Source organism: Neophocaena asiaeorientalis, unplaced genomic scaffold (genome assembly GCF_003031525.2).
Source record: "Neophocaena asiaeorientalis asiaeorientalis breed wild unplaced genomic scaffold, Neophocaena_asiaeorientalis_V1.1 scaffold205, whole genome shotgun sequence".
Lineage (NCBI taxonomy): Eukaryota > Metazoa > Chordata > Mammalia > Artiodactyla > Phocoenidae > Neophocaena > Neophocaena asiaeorientalis.
This window is the reverse complement of record NW_020174369.1, coordinates 473,986-488,599: the sequence shown is the minus strand read 5'-3', so window position 1 is coordinate 488,599 and position 14,614 is coordinate 473,986.

Here is a 14,614-nt window from a genome sequence, read left to right as displayed (position 1 = left end):
TTCAGTCTTTTCCATACTCAAGAACTACACCTTAAAAAAAAAAAAAAACCCAAAACAAAAAACTACACCTTTAACATTTTCATGGGTAGGAAAATAGAGACTCCAGCCTGTAAGGAAGATCTACATGGGAAGGATCTTTGAGCAAGCTGAAACAGGCTGAACATCCCTTAGACTGTTCTGTTTTGCATAATATTAAATGATGGTTCTAAACATATACATAGGCTTTTCACCTGAAAAGGAATATATTAGAAGCTGATACTATTTATCTTAATGGTATTGATTATGCAAATAAAACATTAAATGTTTACTAGTGACTTTCAAAACAAGTGATAATTTATGAAAGTTTAAATATTCCTTCTCTATACAGAATCCAATTTGTCTGATTCTTATCCACTCAATTCTCAACTTTTGAAAATCTCTCTTTTACCCAGTAAATAGTCCAACCCTGTTCCCCAATGACACTGCTCTGTAATCACTGCTGATAATTCCATTAACACAGAATGAATGAACAAAGAGAACCATGGGAAAAAGTATGGAGATTTGAACAATGCTTCAATGACTGTTACCACAATTGTATAGAAAAGAAACTAAAGGCTTAGAGGTTGTTACTTGACCTTGAATAAGCAGTAACCACACCACATGAGGGCTGAGAACCTTATCTCAGCCTGGCACTGTATTAGTCAGGGACTACAAGAAAAAGCAAATAGCATAGTCAAATTGGGACAATTCAGTGAAGCTCTTATTGACAAAGGGATGAGCTTGCAGAGGAGAATGCAATAAACCAGAGCTAGTAGTAACCAAAGACTTAACGACCAAAGATGTACCACCACAGTCTTACAGGAAAAAGGAGGTGTGTATATTAGATTCTAGAGGGAGGAGTTGGCTACCTTGTGAGAAATAGGAACCTTTTGTTGATGGATGAAACTTCTGTTCACCAGGGAGTTCCAAAGGAATAATTGCCCTGATATTCCCCTTTTCCCTGTTGACATCTTGCTAAGACTCCCCCCCTGACCCAAATCAGATAACTGAGCAGTCCTGTAGGAAAAATGTTCGAGGTTAGCCTCCTAACAGGGAACAGAAAGCAGGTTACAGAGTGGCAAGAAGAATATATCCAACATAGGCACATAATAGCTTTCTGATATAGTCTTAGCAACTCAAGTGCAATTTTCAAGCATAAGTTTAGACCCTCCTAAAGGTAGCCATATCAATAGGTTGCAAATAACTCTGAAAAGCTTATTTATTCTTGCAACCTGTCTTTCCAGCTTCAGCTGCCATATACTGTATCTGCAATTTGTCATATCCTACTGCAACTAGTTTGAAGGAATCTCTTAAACCACTTGCTTGAACATTTTTGATGTGCTCCTCTAATCTTTATTTTTTATCCCAAAATTTCATATCCAGCAAAAGGGAAGACTTGGCTTCCTTTCTTTGATACTGTGAGGGTCTTTCAGCTTATTTATGTTCACTATTCTCTTCAGGTACAAATAAGTCAATCTTGGCATCATCTCTCATTTATGGCTCTACATTCCATGATGTCCTTACATGTTTAATAAAGCCTACACTTAACAGTGTTCCCACTATAAAAATAAGCATATCATCACCCTGCATTTCATGGTATGTGTTGGCATCTGGTGGGCTATAGATTGCATCAGTGCTGCAACATCAGCCTGAGTTGGTATATACTCCTTCATATAGGTTATATTAGCCATAAAGTTGAGCCACATGTACTAATGGGGTTGGAGTGGGAACCTTGACTCTCTGAAATCCAAGTTGGTGGCTGTCTTTAGGTGGAGGGCAGCAGTAGAGGAACAAAAATCCATTTATCCATAGAGATCTCTGGCACCTGTTCCTTTAATAAATAAAAATTTGGTATCAGTTATAGATAAACCACATCTTGAATTCTGAGGTAACTGTTAAAACTAAAAATTTTGGTGTTTCAAGTTATATTAGGAAATAAGCCTTAGTTTTTAACAGTTGTGTGAACACTTAGGTCTCTTGTCCCCCTTATCCCTCAGCACAGGGCACCAGTAGCTACTAGTGACCCAGGTCCTCTCTCTTTGGAGTAGAGGTGGTCGTGTCTTATTTTAGGACTATACAGACCATTGGATGGAAGAACTGAGCTTGCTAGACTTAAATATTGCCAAGGAGCAAATAAGATCTCACACTGATCCTGTAGTTCCACGAGACCTTGACCTGTTAAGGGATAACTGAAGTATCCCTAATAGTCTTGAATACATAAGATATTTTCAACTTGTATATAACTGAAATAAATCCTGTCAGACAGCGATGAGTTCTGCACAGATTTGGAAAAGAGCACTCTTCTGTAAGAGGGAATTCTCTTGACTTTGGTAGTTCTCAGAGAGGCTACTTTATCCTGTCTCCTATTAAAGATTCCTTGGGACCCACCTTGAACTGCCGGTTCTTTACATCTGGCTAACATCTGGCATTGCCACATGAGTCACTGGGTTTTATTTTCTCTCATAACCAAGAAGACAAGGGTTGGGTTAAAATCTTCCAGGTCCTGATGAGGATCCAGTAGTTCAGTGGGAGTATCCTCACTCCAGGACCTTCATGGGAGCACTGGAAACAATCTGAAATTTCTTTCACCAGATCAGAATAAATTATGAAGCTGTTTCAGACCCAAGAAGGAATTTAGAAGTTCAAAAGTTTTATTGAGGTTAACAACTAAAAGACAGAGGGAGGGACAGGATCAGGTAGAGAGAACCCTTACACGGTTTACACCTTTACACTGCTTTATAGGTCTAACACTTGTGAAAAGAAGTGGGGAGGAGGACTCAAATAGGGAGGACTTCAGAACTGCAGTCCAACTTAGAAAGCTTCAGGCAGCCCAACAGGGAGCTCCAGCATAAGGACTGCCTCTAGAAGAATCTTCTCTGAATGGAAATGACCAGGCCCTACTTCTCCCACAGTGCCCAATTACTGGGTAGGAGCTTTCGGGAAGAACATGGCCTCATCTTGAACACTATTGGATCCTGGAGGAGCTGCACCTGGAAGTCAGTTTTTCTGGAGGGGAGATCTGAGAAGGGTACCTCTGTGGCTGCCACATAAGCTAGAGTGGAAGACACTACAGGACAATGTTACTGACTTGCCAAGAACTACTGCATATGGTAAATTGAGCAAAGTGGCCAGACAAGATTTCTTTGCACAGGTCTAGACTAGAACATGGGCCTGTCAAAACTGATGTAGAGTTTAGCTCCAAATTCCCAGTTGGCAGGGAGAGGGATCTCTGGAATTGACCCTTTCAGCCCAATGAGGGAAAAACTTTTATATAAACTCCTCTGCTTAGTCACTGGACATGGGCTGCTCACCTAAAGGGTTTAACATTAGGTGGCATAGCTCCCTGCCTCAGAGTTTCACCCTGGAGGAGTTGATGGCTGAAGGCTGTCTACTGAGTACCTTCTCTGCAGCTGGACAGTAAGCCCTCCAAGGGAGGGGATCTAGGTGGTGCATCTTGGTGTCTATCACAGCCAGTGTCTCATCCATAGGGAAGATTGACCAAGTTAATCCATGTTCCTTGAGCTGCTTAGGGAAAGATTACCCTTGATATCAGCCAATGGCACAGTTGGAAAATACCTACATCCATCCCCAGTGTGATAGTATCTAGGGAAAATCAGTGTTAAGGCATTACAGTAGTTAGATTTCAGTTATACCACAAGGCTGCTACTCATTTGGCAAAAATGAGCCCTGTAGTACTGTGAATAGCTAGCACAAGTGGTCTAGTGTGTGCAGTGATAAAAGGAGGATGGTCACCGAGACACATACCATGAGATAAGTGTTGCTAAGTGGGCTTGTTAGAGCTTCCCTGGGAACAGCTTGCTATGTGAACCCAAGTAACTACAGCCACAAGAGGCAAGAATTTATTCCAGTCCAAAGCATAGATACTAGGGATGGTTGAAAAAGACACAGTATCAGCCCCCTGATTTTGATATAAGGGGTCAGGGATACTTAATATACATATAAATTCACATTTAAAAAGTAATATATGGATAACAGAATATGAGGATATGTTTAGCTACAAATAATGAAGTGACTCTAACGTATAGCTAGTTGAAGGATAGATTGAGATTTCAGCCTCCTTGAGACCATACACTGGCAATCTCTTACTCTGAAATGGTATTATCAGCCAGTCTACTCATAAGCTGTAAGCAGCAAGAGTTGAATGGACAGATTCTGAGCATGCCATAGACGTAGCCCAATTGCCGTCTTCTAAGTTCTCAATTCTATATTTGACCTAACTTTTCTTTCTAACCTGAACATCACTTAATTCATTAAAAACTACTGACTCTTGGGTATAGACTCTTTACCAGTCATGGCCAGAGAGAAGCTGTGCTTTGCAATCAATAGTTGTGAAGTTTTGTAAAAAAAATTTGAGATAGGGTTTGAACCATGATTCTGATTTTTGAAGGATATACTTACTAGTTTAGAATCACAAGTGGTGACAACAGACCACAGATTGGTCACTAATTCCTTTGAACAATTTTCATAATTTGGAGGGGATATATCCTTTAAGTATTTTCAGCCCACTCTGGGCCCTTATTCTTTAAATGCAGTATTTTTCCTAATTGCCAGATCCTGATGCACAAGATGAGGATTCAATCAGTGGGTACGTACCGTGTATCAGCAAAACACCGTAGATCCTGGTGATATGCTAACATGAGAAATATCCCTGAATGGATTTCTCCATCCCTAGTTCCATCCCAAGGTCATTTTAGCCTTGGTCAATTTGGAATATTTCATTGGAAACTAGAATTGTTAGCACTTCTAAACAATAACTTTAAAAGCTGTGTAATACAATGCACTTTAAGCTTTAAAATGTTGACCACATTCTATTCTACTAAAAGAAGGGACAAACAGATCATCCTATTTGGTGACCTAACCCCCTTTCTTTGAAGACTGAGGCTTCAACTCTCTGAGAAATAGAAGTATCAAAGGTGGCCTTAAGGAAAGGAAGGTCTGGACTAAGGCTAGGTTGGTCTGAGCTCAAGTTCCATCACCCATTGTTCTCAATATTATTGGAAAAGTTGTAATCTGAATGAAGGAACATGTACTAGCCCCATTCATATCCAGGCTGTTGTAGGGCTGAGGTTATGGCAGGCTGCAGTACATCCTAGATGGACTGGAAGTGCAGGATCCCAGGGGAGACCATTGAACCTTAATGGGACCAGAGTAGTGGTATGCTACAGACACAGAAACCTTAAAGGAGCTGTCAGAAATTTGTGTAGTGACTGAGAGATCTAGTTAGGATTCCATGCAAGATTGCTTGGCTCATGTGTAGTACCAGTTAATGTACTCTCTTCTCCTGACATACTTTCACTGGTAAATTGGGAGAGTGAACCATCCTGTTCAAGGGACCTTGTTTTCTACCTACGATCAGTGGTGAGATTCTCATTGTAAGCCAGTTGGCAAGTGACGTAATCCCCAAATCCCATCTAATTACTGCTCTCTTGTTCTCTCTTCCTAGTACTGTTGCAACTTGGGTTCACCCTAGCTTGCAGATCATAGATGAATACTGATATGCAAGATGTCTTTTGGGTAACATTGTACCACAAGTTCTCCCTCTGCCCTTTCCTGCTTCCTTCTACACCATTCTAGAGGCATAGATCCCAAAACAGCCTCAGCCATTCACAAGGGAAGCTCTAGAGCTAGAATGCCTTTTTGATTTGTTCTGAATGAATTTACATGGCCATACCTTTATCTTGCTGTGTAGTTGTTCACTGGATGCAGGTCAATCTGGGAAAATACATGACCTTAGGCATGAGGTGGCCCTCTTCAGCTGGACCAATTCATAAAGGGGTTTATAAGAGCTGCCTGTACCACACCTAGAAGGAACAAGCCATTTGTGGAAGGATCCTGCACTGGATCAGTGTCCACTATACAGTGGATGCAGTTTCTTCCACTGAAGCCCTCATGGCATCACTGCTAGGGCATGGTAAATATTCCGTCTGGAGGCAAAGTCTGAAAATAAAGTAAGCAAAAGTGGTAACATCACACTTCTGGTGACCTTTATAAACTAGGTGGCAATTTAGAAAAACTGGCAGATTATTCCAAACTGGATTAACACAGTATATACATATACAATATGTAGAAAGACTCTTGGCTTTACATCGTTTCTGGTGGGTCTTGTATACCAAATGATCTCTAGTCTATAGTGTCCTATCCCATGGCTCATCCAGGATGAGTCCAGCGCCTGAGAGCTGATTTTTAAAGCTTGACCTGGGTTACTGATGGCAATGGATGGAATGTTTCAGGAATCAACCTGCCTGACTTTTGCCCCTATGGCCAGAAAATTCACATGGAAGAATGTAACCTCTTTCTATTGTTACTAGACAGAATAGAATACTACTGGCCTATAATCCCATTCCTCAAAGACAAATAGTCATACTTAGTGTTCCAAACTGTGGTTACCTTGGTCTGAGTTCTTCCACAGGAGCAGAGCCTGAAACAAGGATATGGGTGCAGGTGGTTTAAAGCAGCTAAAGTAGGTAGTGTGAAGGGATGAACCTCAATATAAAGGTACATGGTGAGGTCCTGACACCGTGCACCTTTACCTTTGCTCTCCCCTTCTCTGAGCTTCAGAGTCCATACCCTGAGGTTGCCTGGAGCCTCAGCTGAGGTGCTTTATACTCTGAAAACTCTAAAACTATGCTAAGAAATGTTGCCTAGAAGACCAGATCACAAACAGCATCTTCTTGTTTCACATGTCACATGTCACATCTCTCCCCGATCACTTATTAGTGAGTATCTCTAACACAAGTCTTTATATTTTCAGAGTTTTCTAAAGGTGCTCATCAGTCCTAGAATGAATTCAAGTCACTGGGCCCCTATCAGTTACTTTTGGCTATACGAAGCTAACAGAATCAACCAAACTTAAAACCACAGGTATTACTGAGGATTTAGAAGGTGAGAAATATTGTGTTACATTCCAAGGGATAAGATTGATAATTGTGCCCTTGCCTTGAATTCACCTTGCAGTCCTCTTTAAAATAAGAAGAACTGGCAATCTTGAAGATTCTGTGTATGAAATATGAAATATAAAATGTCTGGAAGATTCTGTATCCATCACTGATCTTGGATTAACAGCAAGTAAACCTGATTCAGAACAAGGTATTGTGACAGGGACATCATTTGCTTCAAGTCTCTTTGCAAATAGATCACAGGTTGAGTTTAGGGGTTCACAATGATCCCAAGTGTCCCATTGTATTCTCAGTTGTTGGATAGAAGTCACTTCTGTACTCAGAGTAGGAATTGTGTATCTGGACAATTCAAACCGTTCGTGATTTCCATTGTAGGTTGTGCTGGTCACTATGACTGGGGGCATGCAGTTCAGAGTTCGATCTCATATTGTAAAATATCCTAATTTTTTCATGTTTATCTGTACTTTTTTACCCTTTGAAAGGACCAAATTGGCTTGAAACAATGGTAGGAAGGTATACAAAACTATAATTTAGGACAGAAATCTGGTATTGGTTTTAAACTATGTAAGAACTAGGCATGGTAAAACATGTTTCCACAACAAACTGAAAATACTGCAAGAAATGGTAGTATTTTTCTCAACCTTAGTTTTTACATAAGTTTGTATAACACCAGGTTCTGTAAGTAACAGATGCCAAATGGGATTAAAGGTGCAAAGATCTGGAGGGAATTGCTTGTCTGAAAGGAGATATGATAGAAGACTGGGAAGGCAGGGAGAGCCAAAAGTCTGTTGTAGGTGGGACCCCAGTGAAGAAAGAAAAGATTGCATAGAGGTATCCAAGACAGCTACACAGTTTAAGGAAGGTTTGAAAATGCTGTTTGGGAGCACTTGATTTGTCAAAAGTTACCCTGTTAACCAAGAAATGGTCTACCTTAATATTCCAGCCATGTTGTCCTTAGGTGCAGCCCTTGGGAGATGTGGCCATGGTATTAATGTAGATAGGATTTCAAAGAGCAGGAAAGCCCCAGATGTAGTAACTAGTCATGCTTAATCATTGGCTGTGAGTAGCCTGGGGAGAGAGTGGCCTTGGTATGAATGCTTCAAGGAACCTAGAGGTGTGGGAACTGGAGGTTATAACTACCCTTCTTACAGGACCTTCTCTTGCTGAGTCTACCAGTACAGTCAAGTGTTCCTATGTCTTCAGCTATGGAAAACCATAACATAGGGAAGCCTGGTGAGGTTATTCTTAACCAGTGGCTGGATAAATCAAGAACATTTATTGAGAGCATAATATAATAATACAGGGAGAGTCTCTTCAGAAATCCAAATTTTTACTCCAAAGGAATGAAACCATGTGCTTACCAAGTAGTTTACATGAAAGAGACTAGAAGAATCCTTATTCTAGAATCATAACATGCCATAATTTTATTTAACCACTGCTGCTTATCTTCCAAAACTGGCCATGGTTATCTGACTTCTTACTCTAGGAACTTATGATCCCTATTCAAAGAGAATAGGGTTAACATTGCATCCTTGCCTCTCTGGAACATTCCTGGAGAGGTAAAACTTTCCAGTATATAATTCAGTTGATTGATCATTGTGATTATCTGGACATGGTGGCCGAAAGAGTTCCCGAGAGAAATTCATATGACATCAACCCAGACCACCTCTTGATCTGGTATCATGATAATCCCAGGGTAAGGAAATTTACAGATCTTGAGATATTCCTGATTAAAGTTATTAACAGTTTCTTCAAGCGTAATTTAAGGTTCTAGTCAATGAGGTGAATGAAAGAGATCAAAAAAAAAAAAAAAAGTGAAGAAGCTAAAATGTAGGCATGGTACCAGAATGTGTAATTGAAACAAAAATGCTCAGTCATTGGTAGAACCTTAATACTATTTCCTCAGCCTGTGGGAAAGAACTATCATCATGGAAATGACCAAATGAAAGATTCTCAAACTTACCCTTGAATGGCAAAGATAGAAAAACAAATATTGCATCCTGGAAGGAATAAGTTAGATCTAATTTTCAGGTCCTGTTGTATCAGATAAGGTTTCAACCAATGGATGCCCACTATGTTTCACTCATCACTGTAATTCCTATGAATTTTTGTGAGATACTCAGTGAGTGCAAGCGAAATACCTCTGCCATCAAACATGATGTAATATAGACTGAACATAGGTAAATTCTCTCATCAGTTAGAGTGTTCACACTATAAATGGAGTAAGATAAAGAGAGTCAGGCATGCCAGTTTGTAATAAAGTTTTAAAACAGGCATTGAGGGTTGAATTCAATGAAGGGACTCTGACCCAAAAGTAAGAGGGATCAGTAAGCAGGTAGTTATTAGGAAGAGGTAGACAGGAGCCAGGTCTGCTGGCGTCTTCATGATCAGGAAGCAGAACAACTCCCAGACATTCCCAGAAGATGAGAGGTTGGAGTTGTTATCCATCTGTTTTTGTTCATTATTGAGAATTGTCACCATGGTTGTTCAACTTTCTATGCAAAATATAAACAGCTGATACCTGAAGAATTTGAAATTCATCACTTTCTGACCTAAGTTTTCTAGTCATCTGCTATACTAGGCAAAATGAATGTGTGTGTTATCCATCCATTTGAAAAAATCCAACTACCTTGAGGCTGGTGCCCAGAGGGAATTAGCTACTAAATTGATCCACTGCCAGTTTATTCCTTGACTGGATAATCATTCAGATTCTGACTTGTTAGGCTGCTGAGCAAATGCTTTTCTACTTCAACTTTTTATTAAGCGTGCAGGAAAACATGAAATCCATTTTTGAATTAAGTGCTTTTGCTCTTCTCCGTGGTGATACATTGGAGCATTCTGATCTATTGAGAGGGAACCTGGACTCTTTCTCCTTCACTTTACCTGTTTTGTTTTGTTTTGTTTTGTTTTATATCCAACATTTGAGAGAACATGCTTCTATAGTCATGGTAGGGATTGTAAAAACCAGATAATTAAGTCTATTCTTGATTTCCATAATAGAATATGTCTGAAAGCCACAGTTCAGTTTCATCTCATGAAATACCTTGATTTTTAGATGATTATCTGCACTTCAGCCTATCCATTTAAAGAACCAGACTGGCTTGAAAGGCCCTGATTCTTACATTAGATTGTATATCATAAATTCAGACCCCCTTTTGGACTTGCTATCATTACAATCATAGGAGGAGGGAGTTTACAGATCTTGAAGTAAATGTCTGATTACAGGGATCAACAGAAAAGCCTCCCAGCATCAGTTAAGCCTCCCAGCTCCCAGTTAAGGTTCTAGACTTTGAAGTGAAAAAATGCATCAGAAAACAGAAGTGGGGATGTTGGAATGTAGGGATATAAAACCCACCAGATTGGGACTTCCCTGGTGGTGCAGTGGTTAAGAATCTGCCTGCCAATGCAAGGGACACGGGTTCAAGCCCTGGTCTGGGAAGATCCCACATGCCGCGGAGCAACTAAGCTTGTGAGCCAGAACTACTGAAGCCCACACATCTAGATGCCATGCTCTGCAACAAGAGAAGCCACCGCAGTAAGAAGCCTGTGCACAGCAGCGAAGAGTAGCCACTGCTCGCCGCAACTAGAGAAAGCCCACGTGCAGCAATAAAGACCCAACGCAGCCAAAAATAAATAAATAAATTAGTAAAAAAACAGAAAACAAAAAGAAAACCCACCAGATGACTGTCCCAAGATAGGTCCAGTGGACACTCATTACTGAAACAATACAAAATATACTGTTGGGAAAGAACTAGAGTCATTGAGAAACACAGTGGTAGCTGTTCTCGGTAGGTTTACGATGATAGTAAGAAATTACATTACAAATCTAGACTCTTCAAAGTCAGTGAGGATGATACTATCAAGAATGATAGAAAATAGGTGGCAGTGCTTAACCATCACAAGGAAGGATGGACAACTATAATGAGAGGCAAGATTAACAGGGCTGACATAAGTTTAGAAAATGACAAATAGAACAAGACATCCCTAAGGGCAAGACAGAATGATGTACAGACTACCAAAGACATTGCTCAGCATATATAACCAGAAGAAATCAAATATGGATGAGGCTCAGGGCAGTCATAATGGGCATGACCTCTTGCCAAGTTTCCAGGTGCGAGCCCCTTTTCAGACCTAGAAATCAGGACTAAGGAGGGCATGATCATCCTCTGGATGAAAGACCCTCTAACACTATGGCAAGTGTACCTGGTTATGATTTCCTACTTCTTCCCCAAAGGGCCTAATCCTGCATAGCTGGGACATCAATACTGATATTTTTTTCCAAAACATTTTATGGTTAAGCACAGGTCCCAATACAACATCTATATCTGGAGATCCACAGCATAATCATGGCACTCCTGTTTAAAGAAGATGGAAATTGGAAGATGTTGGACCACATCATTAATGAAAGAAGATGTTGAGACCAGGTAATCAATGGAGTCCTGGCCAAGCCTCACTGTCCGCAGACCACCCCAGTGGTAATTTCCCTGGTACCTGACTGCATAATCAGTATGAAAATGGTTGGTCTCCAGCACACTTCAAATTATGTATTTTTTAGCTTGTGGGGTACGAACTGTCCTAATGGAGAAGAGCAAAATGGAAGACTCTAATCCTTGACTTTGGTCAAGATAGAAGATCAAATACTGCATCCTGAAAGGAACTGGCAAAGACTAGTTAGACCTAATTTTTAAGTCTTGTTGTATAAAATGAAGATTCAGTCAATCACTGGGTGCCTATGTGTCAAATATCACTGAGTCCTGGTGACACTCAGTGGACTCAAAAGAAATCCCTGCCATCAGGAAGTTCAATATATACTGAACATAAATGCTCTAGTCCATCAGAGACTATAAATGGAACAGGATAAAGAGGGAGTCGGGCATGCCAGGTTGGTCAGGGTTGAACTCACTGAAAGGAAGGGGAGCAAACAAACACATAGCTTTGTAGAGGAGGCAGACAAGAGCCAGATCTGCTGACATCTTCCTGAGAGAGAAGCAGAACTGCTCCCAGATATTCCCAGAAGATGGGAAGCAGAGGCAGTCATCCATCAGACCCGTTCCCTGTAATTGATACTTGTCACCATGGGTGGTAAATTTTCAATACTGCATAAAGCTGAATTTTCAGGAGTTTGGAATTGGTCACTTTCTGACCACAGCTTTGTAATATTCATTTTTTCTAGTAAACCAAATAACATTTCTGTCATCTTTCCATTTGAGAAATCTAGCTACCCCTGAGTCTGGTGCCAGGAGGGAACAAACTACTTGTAAGTTCCATCAGCCATCACTCCTCAGCTAGGCAGTCTTTCAAATTCAGACTTCTGATGTTAGCAAACACTCTTCTACTCTTCAATAAGTATAAGAACGTAGAAAATTATGCAAAAATACAATTCCTTGAACTAAGTGCTTCTTTGTAGTGATCTGCTGGAGGGCTTCTGATCTGTTGAGAGAGATCCTGGCCTCCTCCTCCTTTATTCATGTACCTGCCTCCTCAGCTAATCCAGGCCCCAATTGTTGCTTTAACTGTCCTGAGCACCTTGCTATGGTAGTCAAACACTTAGAACCCAAATTATGGCTTTCTTTTATATCTGTGTTAGATTTCCCCACTCTGGACAGAAGAAAGTACTGGATCAGCTTCCTTGTTCTCCCTTGGTGGGATTAGCCTTCTTGTTTCTTTTTGGTGAGATCTGTGCCTCTATCAAGGATTAATGGTTTGTTGGTATGTCTAAATACAAAGCCCATCAGCTCATCCTGGGGATTAACACATGGTGAAAGTGATTTCCCCCCAACCCTTGTAAATTAAGGTATTCCTTTAGGGATGAATATGTTCTTAAATTTCTGTTTCTATCACTACTAATCCTTAAATTCTTGAATTTATGGCTGTGTGATAGAAGACTGGGTTCCATTTTCTCTACATGATCTGCAGTTATGCTAAACCCATTTTGAAATATTTTTCTAACTGAAACAGAACAGTGGGAAGCTAGACTTCACACCTCCCATCACCGAGCTTCTTTTGAATCTGAATTTGGTGAGAAGTGCCACATTTTCTCTGGGCCTGCAAGGATCAGGGCTGAGTCTGGAGCTGCCTCATCTCCTGCCTGGAATAGCGTGATACAGAACATGTCAAAGCTTGACCTCATCTTGAACAAGCCATGACCAAGGATGTTGGAGATGATGGGCAGCATCTGGGCTCTCCTTTTGAGTATGAGGCTGCATGTCACAGGTGACAGAGATGGAAGAATCTGAGGAGGTTTTCAAATTAATTCCCATACAACACCAAAGAGTTTCTCATCCAGGTTCCAATAATTGTATCTTCATGTATCCTTGAAGTCCTACAGAAATCCATCTGATGTACTCCGTTTCCTTTTGGTCATAAAACTTAGAATTAGTACACAGCCCCTGAATTTTCTTTAGAGGTGGCAATTTTCTTAATGTAGCAATTCCAGGTTTTTCATGTAAACTCTGAGCTTTGTATATAGTTTTCAGTGTCCAGATGTGTGGAGCAACTGCTAAACAAACTGATGTTAACTGCATCAGAGGTGATTATTGAGACAAGACTGTTGGGTAAATTGATCATGTGTTCAGTCATATTCAAGTAGGGCAAGAGATCCATTATGTGATCTCAGAGTCATTCTTTGCAGGCTCTAGTGAAGAGAAATATGGACCCCTAAAATGTGTTTTGGGATTCTATACGAGTACCTGAAAGGAACCTGGAAGAGGAATCTGCCCCTTGCAGGTTATTTTTCTTATCTTGATCACTACTGCCAGCCTAAAAAATCCTGTGTTGGAATTATCAACATTGGCACCAAAAGGATAAACTCCTGCCTGTTTAACCCTACCACCTTTCGTGTACCAATGCTTCAGTCAGGGTCTTCTGAGAAGACCTTCTCTGAGGGTGGGAGAGCCTTCAGAAGGGGATGCAGAGCTGAACATTTGAAGGGTCAAAGAAGGAAGGACAGTAAGAAGAGCCTCTGACTGTGTGCCATCTTTAAGAAAGTTTTCACCAGGCCAACAGGAGGCGTTAGAGTTAGATTGTACAGAGCTCTGTGTTGGTCATTAGACTGGGAACAACCTAGGGAGGACATGGCCTTGACATGAATGTTGCAGTAGATCGTGGAGGTGTGGCTGCTGGAGGCTGTCATCCACCTACACAAGTCCAAGGATGCCACAACTTGCAATAAAGGTATAATCATTTACTTGGCCTTTAAGGCAAGAGAAGGGTAAGCATGCTTCATCTCATGGGCCAGTGGTAGATAACAATCTATGTGGGGAGAGTCCAATATTTTTCTAAGCATTGGAGAAGAATGCTGGGTTGAATTATCAATGCCTGTTTCAGGGATGGGTGTGGCATCAGTGCTTCACAAAACAGTTCCTTGCTTTGCCGATTCTGAAGATGTCCATCTTAAAACTTATATCCCTCAAATTGATGAAAAGAATTACTCTTTTTTTTATAGAAAGTATAAAGAAAGTTAAGAGCAACTTTATTTCCATTTTTTAACATGCTATAAAGTCTCCTTGTCTTCCTATAGACACATATATTTCTTCTAATTTCTTTTTTTAGACAATATCTGAATCATACCATATACAGTTTTGTGGCTTCAATGACACTGAACATTGTGAAAATTTCCTCTTTCCCACAAGTGGTCTTTGAGAATGCTATGGACTGAATTCTATCCCCCCAACATTCGT